The 17,973-nt window shown below is 47.2% G+C and overlaps 1 protein-coding gene across 1 annotated transcript in view; it reads left to right on the top strand.

Annotated features, from left to right (window-relative positions):
* IGDCC4 (immunoglobulin superfamily DCC subclass member 4) overlaps nucleotides 1-17,973 on the top strand; it is a gene marked incomplete at both ends in the record, with an annotated part of 95,809 nt that overhangs the window by 15,874 nt on the left and 61,962 nt on the right.

The following is a 17,973-nucleotide window of genomic DNA, read 5'->3' as shown; positions in this document are numbered from 1 at the left end:
TGGCTTGTAATGAAATAGCTTTGCAGTGACATAGTTTCAGTGTTGCAGTATGTCTGTGCTGGCTTGCAGGTTGTTCCTGACTTAAAAATATGGCCCATTAAGACTTCTGGAACAGGATGTAACCATATTTTAAAGATACTTATGTGTTATTGCTGAGTGATTTAACTGGTACTGCATTTGGAGACCTCCTTTGTAAGATCACTTTGTCTGGAGTGGAAGTTGAGGAAAGAATCAAGCGTGCACGAGTTCCTGATGGTGAGGACGCGGTGCTGCCTTGGAGGGCTGGGAGCCGGAGGCAGGACTGGGGAGCCGCGGTGGTGTCTGGCACTGACTGATCAGGGCCGCTGGACCAGCTATTTCCATTTCTGATCTTCCCTGCCCCCGGAAGACAAAAGATTCAGAATTGCACTGAAAAGATTAGCATTAGGAGTTTTACCACCTACTTCATTTGAAACTAGATGCGCTTGAGATGTGTTGAACAAATGGACAGTGGCCTTTTTTTCTCCCTGGGGACAGCTTTTACATGGATGGGAAGCTACAGATGGGGCCCAAGGCAGAAATGCAAATAGGCAGGGCTGTGATACGAAGCATTTGGCAGCATCGCAGGCTTAAAAGCTCCCTCCCCACGGCTGCTTGATCCTGCTTTCTCAGTTGTGCTGACACAGCTGGTTGTGGGCTGTACTGTTGAACTGTGTGAGTGGAGCTTTGGCCTCAAAACTGTGGGATTAGGGCCTGTGCTGCTGGCACTGTGAAGCTGGCCGAGCCCAGTCCATCCCAGTGCTGCTCGTAAGAAGCCCTCGGAGGTGTACTCGCTTCAAAATGACTGCTGTGATTACAGCTTTGCGGAGAAGCGTAGTAGTGAGTGTGAACAGCTAATTAGTTTTTATAACCCTCTCTTGTTTGCTTTTGAAGACACGAGCCCTTCGCTTGCTTGCCTGGCTCCCGTTCGGTGTTGTGACAACGTCAGCGCGAGCGTGTGAAGCTCATGTTACGCGGGGAGAGTTCAGACAGGTTTGGTTTCAGCACAGGTCTTGTCCCCGAGCTGTTCCAGCACTTTCCTGACAGGAGGCAATCGATGTCAGAACAGGTTTGGCCCCGAGACTGTGAACAAAACAGTTTTGAGGGGCAGATCTCTCACAGTAATGGGTTCAGTGGTGGGTTGACTTTTTTGTAGATGAAAAGGTCAGATCGGTTGCCTGTGTTACATAGAAAGGTTTTGTTCTGGAACAGCCTGCTCCTGATCAGCTCCTGTCTCTGCTGAGCTGCCAGGCACTGGTCTAAACAGTGTTTTTGCTACATTTTCCTCATCAGTGAGTGTTGGAGAGTTTACTTTTTAGGTGAGTATCTTCATTTAAGGCTGGGAAGTTATGAGTTCAGATCAGCAACTTGGACGAATTTAAAACGCCCCTGGTTTTGAGCCCTACTTGGAGTTTGGTTTTAATCACAAGTTTTAAGAAATTGAGTCTATTGAAAAAATTTTCAGTGAAACGCCCTCTTTCTTTTTCCTCTCAGAAGTTGTTAGCTGTCTTCAAGAAACAATATTTTAATTGAAGCGATGATAAAAGCAGAGTGGCAGTGGTTGTTATAAAGCTTAATTTATTAAACAGCCTTGTTTTTAATGCAGAAAAATCTGTAAAGAAAAAAACGCTATGCGCTTCAAAACTGTCAAAATAAAACCTACAACTTTGAAGTCTTAAAATACTTTGGGAAATGCTGAATGTTTTTGACTGGTTATATGGAACAGCTGAACTGACTTAACTGGAACAAAATTAGAGGAACAAAGAGGTTTTGTTTCCAGAGTGTATTCTTTGCCCTTTGACAGCACTGTCTGGCTCACAGTCCCCGGAGCAGGTCACTGTCAGCTTCCCCCCTTTGGTTAGACTTTCCACATAACCGATCCATTGGAACAACAGTAATATTCTTATAAAAGAGTAAAAAATCACAGGAAGATTCAGGGGCAAGAGCAGAACTCTAACCTCCTGTAACTGTTGCGTTGTTTTTTTGAAGGAGTCTCACATGGATGTTTCCCCAGTGCCACATGTTAGTGCTGAGTTTGAGGATACTACAGGCTAGCAGGGCTTTTCCTGGCTGGTGGTTGATGTTGCATCCTACACAGCTGGACCTTCTCAACATGTTCTCAAAGTAAGAGATTGGTCTTCCCTGGAAGATGCCCTGAAAGTCTCCCATTGAACGCTTCCCATCTACACAGCAGCCTTCATCAGCAAAATAGTGAGATGGTTTCTGTGCACATGGGGTGTCCTTAGCATGGTGGCTGGCACACCGTCTCTGGGCGCTGCTCATGTGTTCTGTTCTTCTGTAGCCTTTGTTCGGGGCTATTTGCATGAAAACAGGCTCTCTGTAAAGTCTGTCTTCTGTTGGGGAAGGCTGGACAGCAGGAGGAGATAAGCAACTGAGAAATGGAGCTCTTGTTTCCATGCAAGTATCCTATAAAGAACAAAAGAGGGCGAGAAGCATACTCGGAGATGGGATCTGCAAGCAGAAAGGCTCTGGAGTCATTTTCCATGAAGCAGCATCAGGTCCATGTGAATGCCATTTTTACACTGTTGTGCATGGCGGGTCTCCTGGGTGAGCCACAGATGCTGCTTTTGTTTTGAACTTCTCTAGGGCTAAATCCTCTGCTCTGTCTGTGAGAATTTTGCTGCTGACTTCACTACGCTAGAATTAGGGCTTTTAGGGTCTGCTGTTGAAATGATGCAAGTTACCTCTTCTTCCCAAGTCCCATCTTGCATAGGAGGTAGGATGCAAAATAACACAGAAGTTGCCTTGTCTGCCCCCATGGGGTACTCACTGTGGCTGGCTCTGAGGATCCTGGGGGCATATTTCACTGTCTTAAGGACTGCCCTGTGATTTCTTTCCCAGTCCATTGGAGAGAGGATATTTCTCTTTCCTTGGCACCTGAGGAAGGTGTCAGAGGATGGGAAGCCCTGCATCCCAGCTAAGACCACCAGCAAAACAGTGTTGTGAACAGCAGCCTCACTGGAGTCGCCCTGAGCTTGCAGCACTGCCGAGCTTGAAGGTCTTTGAGAGGAGGTGGGACTGGAGATAGGGACGGCCCTGTGATGTGCTTGAATTGATACGGCGATGGCAAAGAACTCTCGGGAACTGAGTGGCATTCACAGGCAGCTGAGGTGCTTTGAGATTCGGCTGCTCAGAGCTGCCTGTCCCTGAGGCAGAGGGTACTAGCTTGATAACGCAGGTAGCAGGAGCAAGTGCATGTCTCCCTCTTCCATCACTGCCCTGAGCAAGGCACAAACCTCTGCTCGTCGGCCTTCACGTCCTTTTGACCTACAGGTATTGAGCTAGTTGCAAGCCAGTGCACTGCCTGAGCAGATGCACGCTGAATTTAGTAGCTTGCTTAGAAATAACTATCAGCAAGATGTCAGAGAGGTTAGGCTCATTATGAGATGTCATTAATTCTGTGGAATACCCGGTAGAGAATATATTAATATTCTTATTCTGTTGACATATATTAACATACATAATAGTTGTATAATTGTTACTAATAATTATGATAATAATAAGCTTCTTCTCATAGACAATAGTCAAAATAGATATTCAGAAGTCCCTGTAGGTACTTTTAAGTCGCAGTTGATGGACAGGAGGGTGCTGGTGTGTATACAATGTGGTGAGAAGTGCCAGTTTGCTGCCTGCTTCTGCCTGGGCGTAGGGTGAGCGTGGAGGCCAGATTTCACAGGTACAGTTGAATGTGTTTATCTCTGCTGGCTGGTTGGGTCAGGCAGTTTGGGTCAGGAAGTTGCTGTGCTTTTAGCTGGAAGTTACTGTTCCCTACCCTGGTGCTTGCTGCCATTCGGCAGAAGCACAGTAATTTGATGTGCGTGTGCTCCTATGCCGTTGCAGTGATGCGAAAGTAAAAGGACATTGCTTAAGCCACCGTCAGCCTAAAGCGTCAGTTTGGAGAAGCCCGTTCTCCTTTGCCTTGCAGAAGGATCACCGTCAGTGATAGTCTTATCTGGGGTGTCCTTTCTTAAAGCACTCAAACTCCGGCTTTTCAGGTCACTACCCTAGATGAGATAAAGCTCTTGGTTGTGCGGGTTATGTTTGCCTGTAGAGTTGCTAGCCTACTAGGCCAAATCTTGCCATTAGTTATTACAGAAAACCAGAGGGTGCCCAGATGTTTAGATCATTAAAAGAACTCTAAGACACGTGGAGCTCAAAATGTTCTGGATTAAAATGTGTTCTCCTGTTTTCTTAAATATAAAAACTGCTAACAGTCACATGGAGACCCACAGCAATTACAATACAAAGCTTGGCTCAAAGGGTACAGCTCTTCTTGGTTTATTGGAAAATAATACCCTGTGGCATATCTGAAAGCCAGATACAGGGTGACAAACCAGTGTGATTACGGCAAAGAAGTAGTATTCGGGATTGTCCAAAGAAAGATTAGCTTTTCAAGCCAGGTTTTACTGATGCAAATTGTCAACTACTGTGTTGCAATAAGGAGTAAAAATAACTAAGTATGAAATGCTGACTCGTAAAGGGGAGTCATCTAAGTGCTTTGTGTTGCAAGACTTCATGAAAATGGTTTTGAAATGTTCTGCTGCATTTACCTTACAGAGAGGCCCGTTCTGCCAGCTGGCAGGTGCTCTCGGCAGTGCATCATCCTGGAGATGTTCGGGGTGGAGCGTGTGCGCTAGAACATCCCGTCCGTCTCGCAGGGGTCAAGACAGGATTGTTCCCGGTGGTGCCTTTTTTTTTTTTTTTTTTTTAAATAAATAAATTTTCAAAAGGCTTTGTTCAGTGCAGGTTTAAAAGTCTCCAGCTTGGATTTCAGTCTCTTTCTTTTCTGGGCAGCAGTTCCAAATCACTACCTTCCCTGGCAGGGGGATGGCTGTCTAAAATACATCTTAGGGTTCCTGGTCTGTAGGCTCAGTGCAGGTTGCATTCAGTGAACATCTCTTTCATTAAGCTCATATTATACAATACAAAGGCCATTTTATTTCCTTCTTAGTGTGACCCTGTTGCACGGTGTTGTAGTTACCTTGCATCTGGTGGCCAATGTTAAAGCTCCTGTGTCCTTCATGAATTGCTCTTTCTGTTGCTTCCATTGTTATCCTTACCTGCTTTGGTTTTTTATGTTTGTTGGTTTTTTTTTTTAATAGCCCGTGTTAAGGTTGTGCACTCTTTGCAGCAAGCATTTTGGGCTTTATTTTTATTTTGTGTTTGTGAAGCATCCAGTGCAGTTTTGCCTTGATCTTTGAGCAAAATAATGGATCCCGCAGCCCTTATCCTGCTGAAGCTTAGAGGTTCTGAGTTCCCTGGCTTTTGCCAGGACCTTGCTGGGCCAGGTCCAAAAGGTGAATTCAGACACCACCCAGCTTCTCCAGAACTTTGTTTTCCAGCTTCAATCCTTGCATCCTCTTCCCTTAGTCTAATTAAAACCCGCTGTAACAAATGCTGTGAAGCCAGCTGCCGTGCTTTGGCAGGTAGCAAACGCAGGGCAGTGAAACCTCCAGCTAATCCATCCATGCTATGAAGTCATAAGAATCTTGTTAATTTTTAAAAAGCCCTTGATGCCCACTAATCCAAATCAATTTTCATTTCTTTCATAAAGTCGTGCTTCCATTTAGGCTTCAGCTAAGAATTACAGCTAATTTGTTCGATTTTATAACAGTATAATTGAAAAAGTGATTTTAATGTCCTGGCAACCATATTCCCTTTCTTTGGTTGTTAATGAAAGAATCCATTAAAGTTAAATGATTTGGGCACAGATTCAAGTTGAATCGCCTGAATATTCTAGGGGAGTGTTTCTGACCATCTGCTGCTCTGTCACTGGCGTTTGTGTTGTAAATGGGACCGAGAGAAGGACTTCACAGGTCTTGCTCGAACCATTAAGCGTAAAATATTATTTTAATTTTCTGATCTCAGTGTAAATAGTGGAAATACTCGGGAGAGTTGGCACTGTTCTGGTCTGCGGTATCCTGCGCTCATAAATACTGCTGCTGAGCTCTACTTCCACATCCTTTTCAGGGGCTCTCATGGCTATTTGTATTGATTACAGCGCATCGTTCAGCGGCGTGTCGTAAGTTCCTTTTAATGACAGGCAAGACAACTGGAAGCAGAACCTGTGAAGGGGAAAGTGCACGTGATGAAAGTGTTTCTCCCGCTGCCGCGAGTCACACTCGCTGTTTCCGTCTGGTTGCAAATGGAGCAGTGCATTCTAGCGCAGGGCTGGTGAGCGTGAACAGAGACAACTAATAAATTAGAGCAGCTGTTGTCGTCGCCTGCCTTCTTTGCATATGGCCACGGTGGGTGATTTAGGGCTGTTGGGCCAAGCTGACACTTGGAAGCACAGGCCTCCTATAGCCAAGCAAGGGCAGAGGCAAAGGGCTCGCGTCCTTTCCCCGTAACACGCTCTTCCTCTTCCCTTTGCTGCTTTCTTGCCGTCCTTGGTGACACACGACACAGCTGACCTGCTGGGAAGCAAAACAGACAATGAACCAGGCCGTGAAATCCACTGGGAACGGCGCTGGCTCTCATCAGGTTTGAGCCCGTGCCTTGCAGGTGGATGAGCCTTTGAATAAGTCTCCGTTAAAGCTGGAAGCGTGTCCGGCTTGTTAAGGATAGCTCAAGCAGCCATCCCCGCACTGCGACCTCGGGCTGCTTATCACAGGGTTAATATTTACCCGCTCAGCCAGGGTGGCTCTCCATTTTGCGTAGAAAAGTTTGAGTTGCAAAGGCTGAAGAATTGTCTGGTAGAGAGGATGGGATTTATTTGCTGGGAAGTTTGGTTGGTGGTTTCAGACCTGCAGTGGGGACACTTTCATTCCTCTGTGCGTTGATTTTTCCTAAGGTTTGAAATTGGGTATGATGCCCAATTTTGTATGATTTTTTTTTTTTTTTTTTCTTCCCCTCTGTAGGGTGGTGAGGAATTGCCAGATGAAATATTCACTGTGGAGCTGAACATTATTCAATTTAATGTGTTTATATTTGTATCTTTGGAATATACAGAGCCACTAAAGGAGGGGAAAAGAGCTACAAAATATACTCAGAGTTTTAACTGTAGCCCACAGGTGAAGGGTCTTTGTGTATTTTATTTGGTAATATTAGTTTATAGTTAAGTGGCCATTCTCAAGAGGCATAATAGTGAAGCGTGTATCGTATTGCATACTTTTAGCTTTCTCAGGCATGGAGAGATCGAAGTATATCCTAAAAATATGCTGAATTTAAATAGTTCAAGTGCAAAAATAGGTAACATTGTAACAGGAGACCTTGTTTCAGACTCTTCTGTGTTGTTCGCAGATCAAACATCTGTACATGATGAAATAAAATGAAAATAAAATCAGGAACTTCTGCATCTAAGAAAAGCAAAATGACTGGATTTCCTTTCCAACATCAGTGAAAAACGCAGGAAGTAGTTATGTGTTTAAATGTTGCCTGTGAAATCATGCAAATCTAAGCCAGTCATTTCAGCGTGATGCGGTCCTTTAAAATGGCAAATATCAGGCTTATTCAGCTCGGACCACTGCTCAGCAGCAAAATTACAGTCACCACAGCAAATGGGCCTTCTAATGTTAACACCAGCAGATAACAAAAATAGCATTTAATAACTTTCATTAGAGTTAGTGTTTCTAGGGCTTTGGGGCTTTGCTCTTTCAAATCATTTACATAATTTGCAGGTACAAGCTGCTGTGCCAGACTGTCCATCTGATTCTCTCTCTGATCAGAGCATATTAATGCACTTGTTTGATGGTCTGTTACCAATAATTACCTTGGATTGCATTAGGAGCATTTCCAACATTGCAGCTGGTCTGTATTTTTCACTAAGTGTATTTCAGGGCCCAATTACAGGACTCTGATGTGTTATTGTTCCAGTGCGCTTGTTCAAGCTTGTAATTTTAATATGCCTCCACACTGTAAATTTATGAATGCAAAGCCAAGGCTCTGTCCCGAGTTCCCCGTACATCCCATGCTTGCAGCAGCTTCTGCAGAGATCATCTCAGCTGTCCCTCATTGGCTTTTTAAGAAGGCAAAGATGACAGCTAGGAGATGGAGGCTTCCTCAGAGATGCTTATAGAGCAAAGCCCGAAGTTCGGTGTGCTGTGTGCTTGACGTGGAGCAGGTGGGACAGGGACACAAGGAGCTCAGCCCTCCCTGGGTCGGGCACTGTGGGGAATTGTGAAGAGGTTTTCAGCAATTTTAGTGCTTAAGTCACTTTGGCACTTTAAATAAGCATCTTTCAATGCAAGGGAGGCTAGTGCTGATGTTACTGTACAGAGGGGCAGCTCTCCCTGTTCTGCTCTCACCAGTGCCAGACACCCTGGGGGGAAGACCTGAAAAAGGCAGAGTTTAACAAGTCTAGATTTTAGCCTGCTCTAGACTTCAGCTGTTGTTTCAGAAGCCTTTCTGGGGTCAGCGAGGAGAAAATACAAAGGCTTAACCTTCGTGAAAGAGTCAAGCACTTTACCGTTATGATTGCCGTTGACAATTCAACACGATGAATAAATTATTACTGCTATTGATTTGTTTCATCTTTCTGGACCATTTGTTTGCAGGGGATACATCAGAGTAACACACATCTCAGTGAAACGGAACTCAATCCTGAGAGCTGTTTGTGTGTTTATCCCGATCTGGTAGGCATCATTAGTAAATACAGAGAAGATGCTTGGGCAAACCTGATGCTTGTACAGAAGCATGAGAGCATTTAGTCCTTCCTAGAAATCAGCTGATACTTTACTGGGCTGGAGTCTCCAGGGTTACATCAGCCGTGGCTTGGTGGCTCCGATGGTCTTGGGTGGCTGAAATGAGCAGCTGCAGTTGGCTTCAGCTTTAGGAGCATCAGAGTTGTCTTTAAAACTACTTAGATGGAGACCTTTTCAGCTGTTTTATTTCCTTGATGCCTGATATATTTATACACAAAGATATTAATTTACCCAGGGCTTTGGCAGCCTTTGCTTTTATCTAAGTAAGTCTAGTCATTAACCTATTTACCTTAATTACAGCTTTAGATAACATCAAGCTTTTCAGGTATGGCCTGTAAACAGTGATGTGGCATTGCATGTGTTTTAGATAATGTTTCTTTCATGCCATCCCTTCTGCTCTCTTGTTTTTAACTGGGGGTTTGAACAGAACAAAGAGAAGAGGCTCTTGTCCAGCATTGTTCTTCAGGGAGAGTTGAATTTGGAGCATGCTACAACAAATCGATAAATTGTGATTAATTTAACTTTTAAGTGGAAGGGCTTTGTATACATGTGAAAATATAATAATGGACCACTATGAAATGAATGGGTTGGATCGATGTCCCAAAGCCACAAAGCCTCGTAAACATTCGTTAGATGCAAAGATCTTTATAATTAAGTGAAGTAGAGCTGTAGGAAGAGGGTATTTTTGTGTTGGCAGCACACTCCCTCCACTGGTCTTGTTGCAGTTAACTGGGCTCCCTTTTGACCTTTCCAGGGATGCACAGCTCACCTGCTTGCACAGATGCAGTTGGTAGGGCTCAAGTATGTTTGCTCCCATGTGACACTTTGCTCAGGAGGGTGTTTGGACCATGACCCTCCTAAAGCTTTAGAGCAATGCATGTCACTCTGAGAGCATATTACAAAGTATTTCTGTCTAAAATGCAGTTCCAGAGCTGTCTGTAGCTGTTGAGACTGGCCTAGGCTATGGGATGGCCAAGCCTGTATGCAGCAGCCAGCTTCAGGGCGTTTCCACTGGACTGTGTGTGGACAGAGCTGAGCTTGCCCTGCCAGTGCTCATCCCGATGTGTCCTGGGCCATGAGGGACCCTACTGCGCTCCTGAGCCCAAGCTGGGGACTGACCACGACACTACGCACTCCTTCCCTGCAGCTGGGTCTGTGCCGGGTGTGAGGGGATCACTCCTGGCATGGCATCGTACCCTACCCCTTGACGTGGGGACGGTGTGACAGTCTCCGAATGCAGTCTCTTGCTGCACGCAGTGCCGGTCCGGCACCCAGCTGCTCATGAAAGGCTGGGATCTGCTTCGTGACAGGGGATGATCTGAGAGTCCCTTGCTGCCAGCTGGATAAATATTCCTGCAGCAGTGGGAGATGCTGCATTATTAAATAAACCATCTAGCTTGCTTATATGCAGAATTAGGATAAGGCCTGCTTCACACTGGCGAGCGCTGCTCAGTACTGGAACAGCTCTGCTGTGCGTGGATATCAAGTATTAATAAAATGGTCTTTCCAGCAGCCCTGGAGACAGTTTTAGGAGCCTTCTGTTCCAGAGAGGCTAAATGGAGGCTGAAGGTGTAACTTTCTTATTCTTAGCTTGTTTGTGTTGCCATTACAAGGTGGAAAGTTCCAGTAACATCTGGTAACTGGGAAGGGAATGTAGGGATCTTGACCCCTCCATCTCACAGGCCTTGTTACAGTTGACTGGAAGACTGTTTTCTGTTTTATTGTGCCATGGGGAGGCTGAAGACCTGATGCACAAGGGGATTTAGGCGCCCAGCTCCTCTTTCAGCCTCCCATTCTGTACAGATTATGGGATTCAGGTGCTCCGACCCCAGAGCTCCTTCGGTCCTGCTTTCGATGCTGATGTTGCTGAGCACCCAGAATGCAGGCTTTGTCAGAGACCTCTGCCCAGATTTCTTTCTGGGTCACCACTTGCCAAGTGCAGTTGCCCTAAAAACAGGCTGAAACCAAGCTATTGACTTTTAATTGTCAATGCATAAAGTTTCCAAGAAGAAAGAGGGCTTTGTGCTGCTTTAATGGGGACACACTGAAGTATGGTCGCTCTTTGAATTAGACAATGAGAAAGTAAAGATTTTCTATGGCTCTAAGAGCGTCTGAAGAGCATCAGCAGAAGGTTACGTCGAGCAGAACAATGGCACAGTAGTTGGCTTGCTGAGAGGTAGTAAAACTCTTTGGAAGCAGTAACTCAAGTTTTTCTTCAGTGCTGTTCACTCCCGATTAAATGAGATTAATTGTGCTGTTGAGTTCCACGAGTTCACCATCCAAAATAAATACATAAATTAAGAGAGGCAACAGTGCAGAGGCTCAACTGCAGTTTGAATTCCTGCCACCTCCTGCGGGATGTGGAGGGGAAAGAGGAGCCCTTGCCTCTTACCGCTTGGTATCCCGCAGAACACACACGATGACCGAGCGCTCTGCTCGCCTCGTCTGAGCCGCTTTCCTTGCTCCCGGGAAGGTTTTCTTTGGCTGGAGCTCTGCAAGGTGCACAAGCCAGTTCCAAAGTGCCAGATGTGTGTGGAATAGGAAACGCGCTGGCCGGGCTCCAGGCTGTGGGACCTGCAGCACAACAGCGTCTCCCCAGGAAAATCTCCAGCTGCCAAGAACTAGAAGTGATGTCAGCTCTGGAAGTGTGTCAGATTAGAAACCCTTGTACTTTGCTCTCTGTGAAGTATTAATCTCCCAAGGCCTGGGCTGTAACGGGTCCTGTCTGGCTCAGTGCAACTTTATTTGTTTTGGGCTGGAAGTGTTTGAGGGTTTTCGCGTGAAGGCACTGGAAGCTGTTGGTGGTTTAGCTGCTTTGGGTTGGGTCCCATCCTTGTGTTGATCCTGGGGCCTCACTCAGCTGTGCTAAAGATGGGCCTCCCCTGCCTTGAAGTGAAGGTCTAAGCCTTGTAACTGCTGGGCTGGGTGTTTGTAGGAATGGGCTGGGGTTTGTAGGAATGATTGTGCCTTCGGATCTTGTATGTGCCTAAATCTCTCTGTCTTCCCCCAGCTGAATCGGTTTGTCGAAGAGAAGATAGTACGTCTCCCTCAACTACTACCTTTCTGTCTGCCTTTAGGACAGCCCCTTTGGGTGGTGGCTTGCTTGGTGACAAGGTTGTGGCCGTGATGGGGAGCTGTTGGGGCTGTCCTCACACCAGCCAGAGAAGAGCCTGAGCTGTGCTGCGTAACTGGGTTTATCTGCTGAGTTTATGGCAGTGCTGCATTTGGAGCTGGGACATACACGTCTGTCTGAACCAGCCTGGCAGAGCTGTGTGTCCACGTGGTGCTGTGCCATTCGGGAGCTGGCAGTGAGCTTACTCACGGACCTTACTCAAGGATTGCGGATCAGCTGATTCCAGCTATGCTAGGTGCTGTACAGGAAAAAAAAGAAGCATAGATACGCCAGTGCACAGAAATGCATCCCTTTTGGTTTATGCCTGTATGTTTTGTTTTTAAAGTAATTACTAAAACACAACTCATCCTCCTCCGAACAAAGCCATTTGTCTCCTGTTGAACAGTAACCTTTTATTTGCTCGTGCTGTGTAACAGAGCTCAAGGACATGTTTACTGCTGATAGCCAAAATTTCACCAGAACAAGCATCTCCCTTGTCTATGCCTTTCGTCCTCGATTTAAGTGGTTAAATCCCAGGCAAGGGAAACAACCCTATGTACAAGGAGGCAAGTGGGGTTTTGTGCTGTTCTCAGCCATGGAGTGCAGGTTCCCAACAGAACTGTGGGCTTGGAGTATTGTGTGTCTTGGATGTGAAAACACTGCTCTGAGGGTCTTGCTTCTGACCAAGTAATTTCATTGTCAGGAATCTGTTGAGCCTCGCTGTGTTGCAAGCTCACACTTCACCTGGTTGTGTATAGTTCTGAAATTACAAAAATGAGAGAATTCATTCTTTTTCCCCTTCGCTCAGTGGTAAGTTGGGCTATTCCTGCCTCCATTTCGTGTCAGGGAGAGGAGATGAGTTTTGGCTGTATGTTGAGATGTGTGATTTGGGAAGGGAGATGTTGGCTGGTTGAACGTGGATTTTCAGACGCCTGCTTTGGATCTGGAATTAAGCCTGCTGCTGGCAGGGGCTGTGCTCCCGTGGAGGGCAGAGGACAGCTTTGTGCCTTGAAGATTTTACAGTCTTTGTTCATCCGAAACACCCTGGTTTTTATGCCACTCAACAGGAGACCTTTTTAATTTACTTCACTGGGCCTGGACACTGGAGGTGGATGGATGGCTGATGGAAGTGAGGAAATAGATGGGAGAAGAAGAACATTTTGCTCCTGGGCTTCTTTTTGTGCATAATGTAGCCTAGGGGTTAGCAACACAGGAGAGAGTAAAATACTGCTGCAGAGCCTGGGTCAGTAAATATAATTTTCATGGGAACAAAATGCTTTTAACTTGCTGCATCAAAGACCCTCCATTTTGGGGCATGCTCTGTGTTTGAATGTATCTGCATTCCCCCAGAACTCTGTGTATGCGAATGCACATGTATGTGGTATATATCTACATGTAAGTGTGTATTTACACGTACATTTATCATCTCAAAGCTGCTGCTGTCCGGCTTGGAATAGCTCAGCAGTTTGCTGGGCTTAGTGGAGTTGAGTATGAACTCTGCTGGTTACCTGGGACTGGATGGGCACAGACTGGACTGTCCCTCTTTCCTTGTAACCCACCGCTCTGCTGTTGACCCCTTTTCCATCAGAGAAGTATTTTGAGGTGTTCTCGATTGCGTTGCGTTGTTTCTGGGTAGTTGGTAGGCAGGTGGCTTTGTGTGCTGTGATGTGAAACCCTGCTTTGAATGTATGTGTGATGTTGCCCACCACAGGGCAACGCTGTACAGGGTTCCCTGGCCTCAATTTAGAGATCTATGAGCTGAAAACTTCCAGTTCTGCTGGGTTTGATGCTTGAAGCTACGTTCAGGAGGAGCCAAAGGCAAAAAGCTCTCCAGCTCCAAACCACAGATCCATAGGTGAACCACCTGCCTTGAACTGATATGTGGAAAGACCTTCTGACTCAGAAGCCCACCTCCGTGTTTTTATCGATGTCTGCTGGAGTAGCTGTATTTACTGCGTGAGGCAAGTGGCTGCTCTGGGTAGTCTTCACTACATTCATTACAGCATGACCTCCGGCAGAGTAAGAGGGTGAAGGTGAGCAGGAGGCTGTGCGAGCGTGTGGCTGTGTGTTTAAAAAGGGTCCTATCCATTTCTGTCACTATACGATGAAGAATGGAGGTTGGAGATAGTTGGCAGCTTCTATAAGCACTTAACATTCCTGATTTCATTTGTCTTTGATCTCACTCGGAGTAATTTTACTCTCTTCTGATCCTTTCCCTTGAAGGGGCTTTTATCTCATTGTCAGGCTTGCTAATTTAGTGCGGTGTTTTGAACCTCCTCCTACGTTTCCAGAGCCTGGAAGGTATTTTTTCCTTAATCAGGGAGTATTTATACAGTTCTTTGAACATCTTAGGACAAGAGTCGTAGTGGGGCTTTTTGCAATGCCAAGTCCGGGTCCTGGGCCCTGCTGCTCCAACCTCTGTATGTGCAAATGGCCTGTCCCCAAAAACCTGCAGTATTTTGGGGCCAAAAGGGCAGGAAGGAGGGCTGGATGATTTGGGACGAGTCAGAGCAGCCTGGTGTCTGTAACAAGTGATAGGACAAGAGGAAACGGCCTCAAGATGTGCCAGAGGAGGTTTAGGTTGGATATTAGGAAAAACTCCTTCACCGAAAGGGCACTCAGGCACTGGCACAGGCTGCCCAGGGCAGTGGTTGAGTCCCCATCCCTGGAGGTATTTAAAAGATGGGCAGATGTGGTGCTTGAGGACAAGGTTTAGTGGTGGACTTGGCAGTGATAGGTTAACGGTTGGACTCGATGATCTTAAGGGTCTTTTCCAACCTTAACGATTCTGTGATTCTATGATTCTGTGTCGGTTGGGGGCTTCGTTTGCCCAGCTGGAAGCCTCCCTCGGCTGTGTTAAGTGACAGACAGCGATGGGTTGTCACATGTGTTTGACCTTGTCGTGGTCTTCTGCCAGGTGCCCTGTTTGAGCCCTGAGGATTCTGAGTACATCTGGGTTTTTACTTGGCTGCTTGGTCTAGAAACATTTTTGGTGCTCCTGGAATAAATGGCAGTGGTTTGAGTATGGTCACGAGCTCTCACCATCGCGTGGAGCCTGCGTCGCTTGGCGATGCAGTAGACACTTGCAAGTAGAAACATACTGATAGCTCGGAGGTTGGTTGCTTGTAAATGGTTTCTGCTGTTACTGCATGGATTATGTGGTTGGAACGGATTTCCAGGAAAGCAGTGACTGTTGCTCTTTAAAGATGTTGTGCAATCATGTGTTTATTGGTGTGACGGCATGAAAGAAGGCAACCTCCTCCTGCCCATATCCAGTGAGATGGTATTGTCATGACCAGCTCAGCGAGCGTACCAAACATTGATGACAGAAACAGACCGCTCTGATTGCTCGTGGAGGATCCTGTGCTCCTGGTGTTAGTATGTTCCTTGGTGAGCGTGCTCCTCGGCTGTGGCAGAACAGTTGCCTATGAAGTCCAGCTTCAAATGCATTTTCTTCCAATGGTCGTTTCTCCTCTCGTGGTGTAGCAGAGAGAGACTTGAACCAGGCTGTCAGGCTTGGCGTGGGTGAGCTCTGCAGTTGAGTTTTGTAACTGGCCCTTTTTTCTCTAACATACCAACCAGAAGCTTGGATCCAGGTAGGTTTTGACTTTGGGAAAAAGAGCTGGGTGATATTTAGGGGTATAGAAACATCATCACATGGTTTGAAAAAGCAAATACTTCTTCTGCTGTGGCGCAAAGCATGGAACTGTCTGTTCTTACTGCTCTGCAAGCAGGTTGAGTTGATTTTTAAGGGATTGAAGTTTGAGAGGCTGATAATCGCTTCTTACCGACCTGTGCTGGCGTGGGAAGCTGCACTGCAGATCTCTGCTCTATTCCTGGCTGCCTGAGCCAGCCAGCTGTCCCCTCGCGCTTCACCTTTTGAAGAGGAGGAGTATTTTCAGCAAAATGCCATTTTTATTGCTTTCTGGAGAAAGTAGGACAGATATATGGGTTGTTTCCCTGAGCGATGAACAGGAGTGCCTGGCACAGAGCAGGAGCCCACGGAGAATCTGGAGGCAGGAGGACCGCCCGTGTGTGCGGCGGCAGGGCGCATGTGGGATGCCCGGCATGCAGAGCCATCTGCAGCCACCCAGCCCTGCCGCGGTACGGGAGGGTCGGTGTTGAAGGAGGGTAAGAGTAGGCACAGGCAGTGGTGGTGCCCACGATGCTGGTGCTGCACAAGAGCTGTACGAGGATCTTGGGTCGCTGCTGGCAGTGACGTGCAAAGGAGGAGTCGAGGGGAAAGATGCAAAGAGAAAGCTGGAGCCGTTGGTGAAGGGGACTGACTTGTGACCTGCGTTAATTCCTTGTCTCCTCGGTTTCTCCTTGTGCTTCTAAAGACAACAAATTTGAGGAAAGGCAGAGGATTAAGACTTTAGCCAACAAAGTTTCAACATCTTTTGAAATAAGCTCTGCATCACATGCCTCAGCCTTTGCCTTAGCAGCCCTACCTCCCCGGAGGTGGTGTGCACACACAGGCTGGCTGAGCCCCGTGTGACACAGTGCCAGGAGCCGCTGCTACGAGGAGATCCCTTCAGAGAAGTGTCTGGGTTGCTGCTTCTCCGTGGTCGGGGTTCTCACGACAGTGTCGTGGCTCTGAGTGTGCCTCCTGCCCTTGGCTCAGCTGAGTTTTCCCCAGCCTCAGGCTGTTAATCCTCTTCTGTGTTTGGCCATGTCACCTTCTGCACATGTGTTTGCTGGTAGCTTGCTCTGTGCTTTATTTCTCCGTATTTCATACAGGTTTTTTGTACTGGCTGTCTTGAATGGAAGGCTTCCAGTGGCAGCGCCTTTCCAGAGCGTTTGGGACAGCCTTTCAGCTTCATGTTCCCCTGCTTCTAGTGAGTGAGTTTTGTAGCTTGCTGTGATCCTCGAAGGCCTAATCTTCCCTGGGAGACATGAACGGGCAGAATCGCCCTTACAGGAGGGCATTTGGTGGCAGTCCCTGCATAGCGGCATTCCTCAGTTTGTTCCCTGTCCTGAGGGGGCCGGGCAGCAAGGAACCTGCCAGGGCTGTGCTGGCCAACAAATGCAGAAATGACATTGCGGTGTGTGCACGTTGGGAGCTCGATGACGTCTGCTGCTTCTCACTGTGCCTTCTTCCCGCGGAGTCTGAGTTAGCAGCACAGTGGAAGCATCCGTGTGGAAAACCCTAAATCCAGGGACTCGTGGGCAGCTCCATGATGGCGGTAGCTGCCCCTTTGTCGTGGAGTACAGTGCCTGGCTGTTGCACTGGCTGTGTAGCATGGTGTGAAATGAGCATTTCTGCATCCTGCCGGGGTTTGGCTTTGGGGGCTGAGAGGTTGTCCCCTGGGTCTCCTCGTGAAGATGATGGTGCTTGGGGCAGGGCCTGTTCTGTCCCGTAGCGATGGCAATCAACAGGCAGCAGACGGGCAGGATTCTTGTGTAGCCCCCTCATCGCTGAAGGGACGTAGCTGGCCAACATCAAGTTCTCGGTGGTCGTTCTGCAAACTGCCAGTGGTGGCAAACCTGACAAGTTGCCGTCCCCGCGGGCTTGGGTGGGCACCGAATCAGCCCCGCACGTGGGCAGGGTTAGGCCTTTCCTTCCAGGGGCACCTGCGGTTTCCGGCACACGCCTTGAGATAATTCCATCTCCCTGCATGTGTAATTTTGCGTGTCATTGCCCCTAATTGCATGGTTAACACACACTCTTTTAAAATGCAGCCCTTTTATCAGCAGTAGGTAGTAGCAGGTTTAATAGGGTGTTTGAATTCCTATAAAATTAATCTGTAGCCTTCTGCGATAGGAGACGGGCAGGGAGCCATGTGGTTCATATCCAGTGTTGATAAACTTGTTATAGAGGCAGGAAACATTTCTGATTGGAGCAGTGACAAAATAATTTGGAGCGGAGCCATAAAAAGAGTGGATGGTGATGGTTTGAGCACAGCAGAGATTGAAATTGCTGGTGTGTGGAAGCAGCGCTGCCAGCTAACATTGACTTAGTGTCTCTGGAGAACTCTAACGGCAAATGCATTTTATTAATGGCAATATTCTTTTAGGAAATGCTGAGCCTTGTTTCAGAGGTGGAGCGCTCCTACGAGTATGTGGGTTTGGAAAGCGGCCAGACCAAGACCTGTTCAGCTTAGCTCGCTGCTGGTCACGGCTCTGGCCTCCGGCTGCAGCAGGCAGGTTGCCTAAGGGCATGTTTTGGGTAAGACATGA

Source organism: Platalea leucorodia (genome assembly GCF_965183815.1).
Source record: "Platalea leucorodia genome assembly, chromosome: 9".
In the NCBI taxonomy this organism is placed as follows: domain Eukaryota; kingdom Metazoa; phylum Chordata; class Aves; order Pelecaniformes; family Threskiornithidae; genus Platalea; species Platalea leucorodia.
The sequence above is the reverse complement of the archived record's forward strand: the minus strand, read 5'-3'. Positions and strand labels throughout refer to the sequence as shown.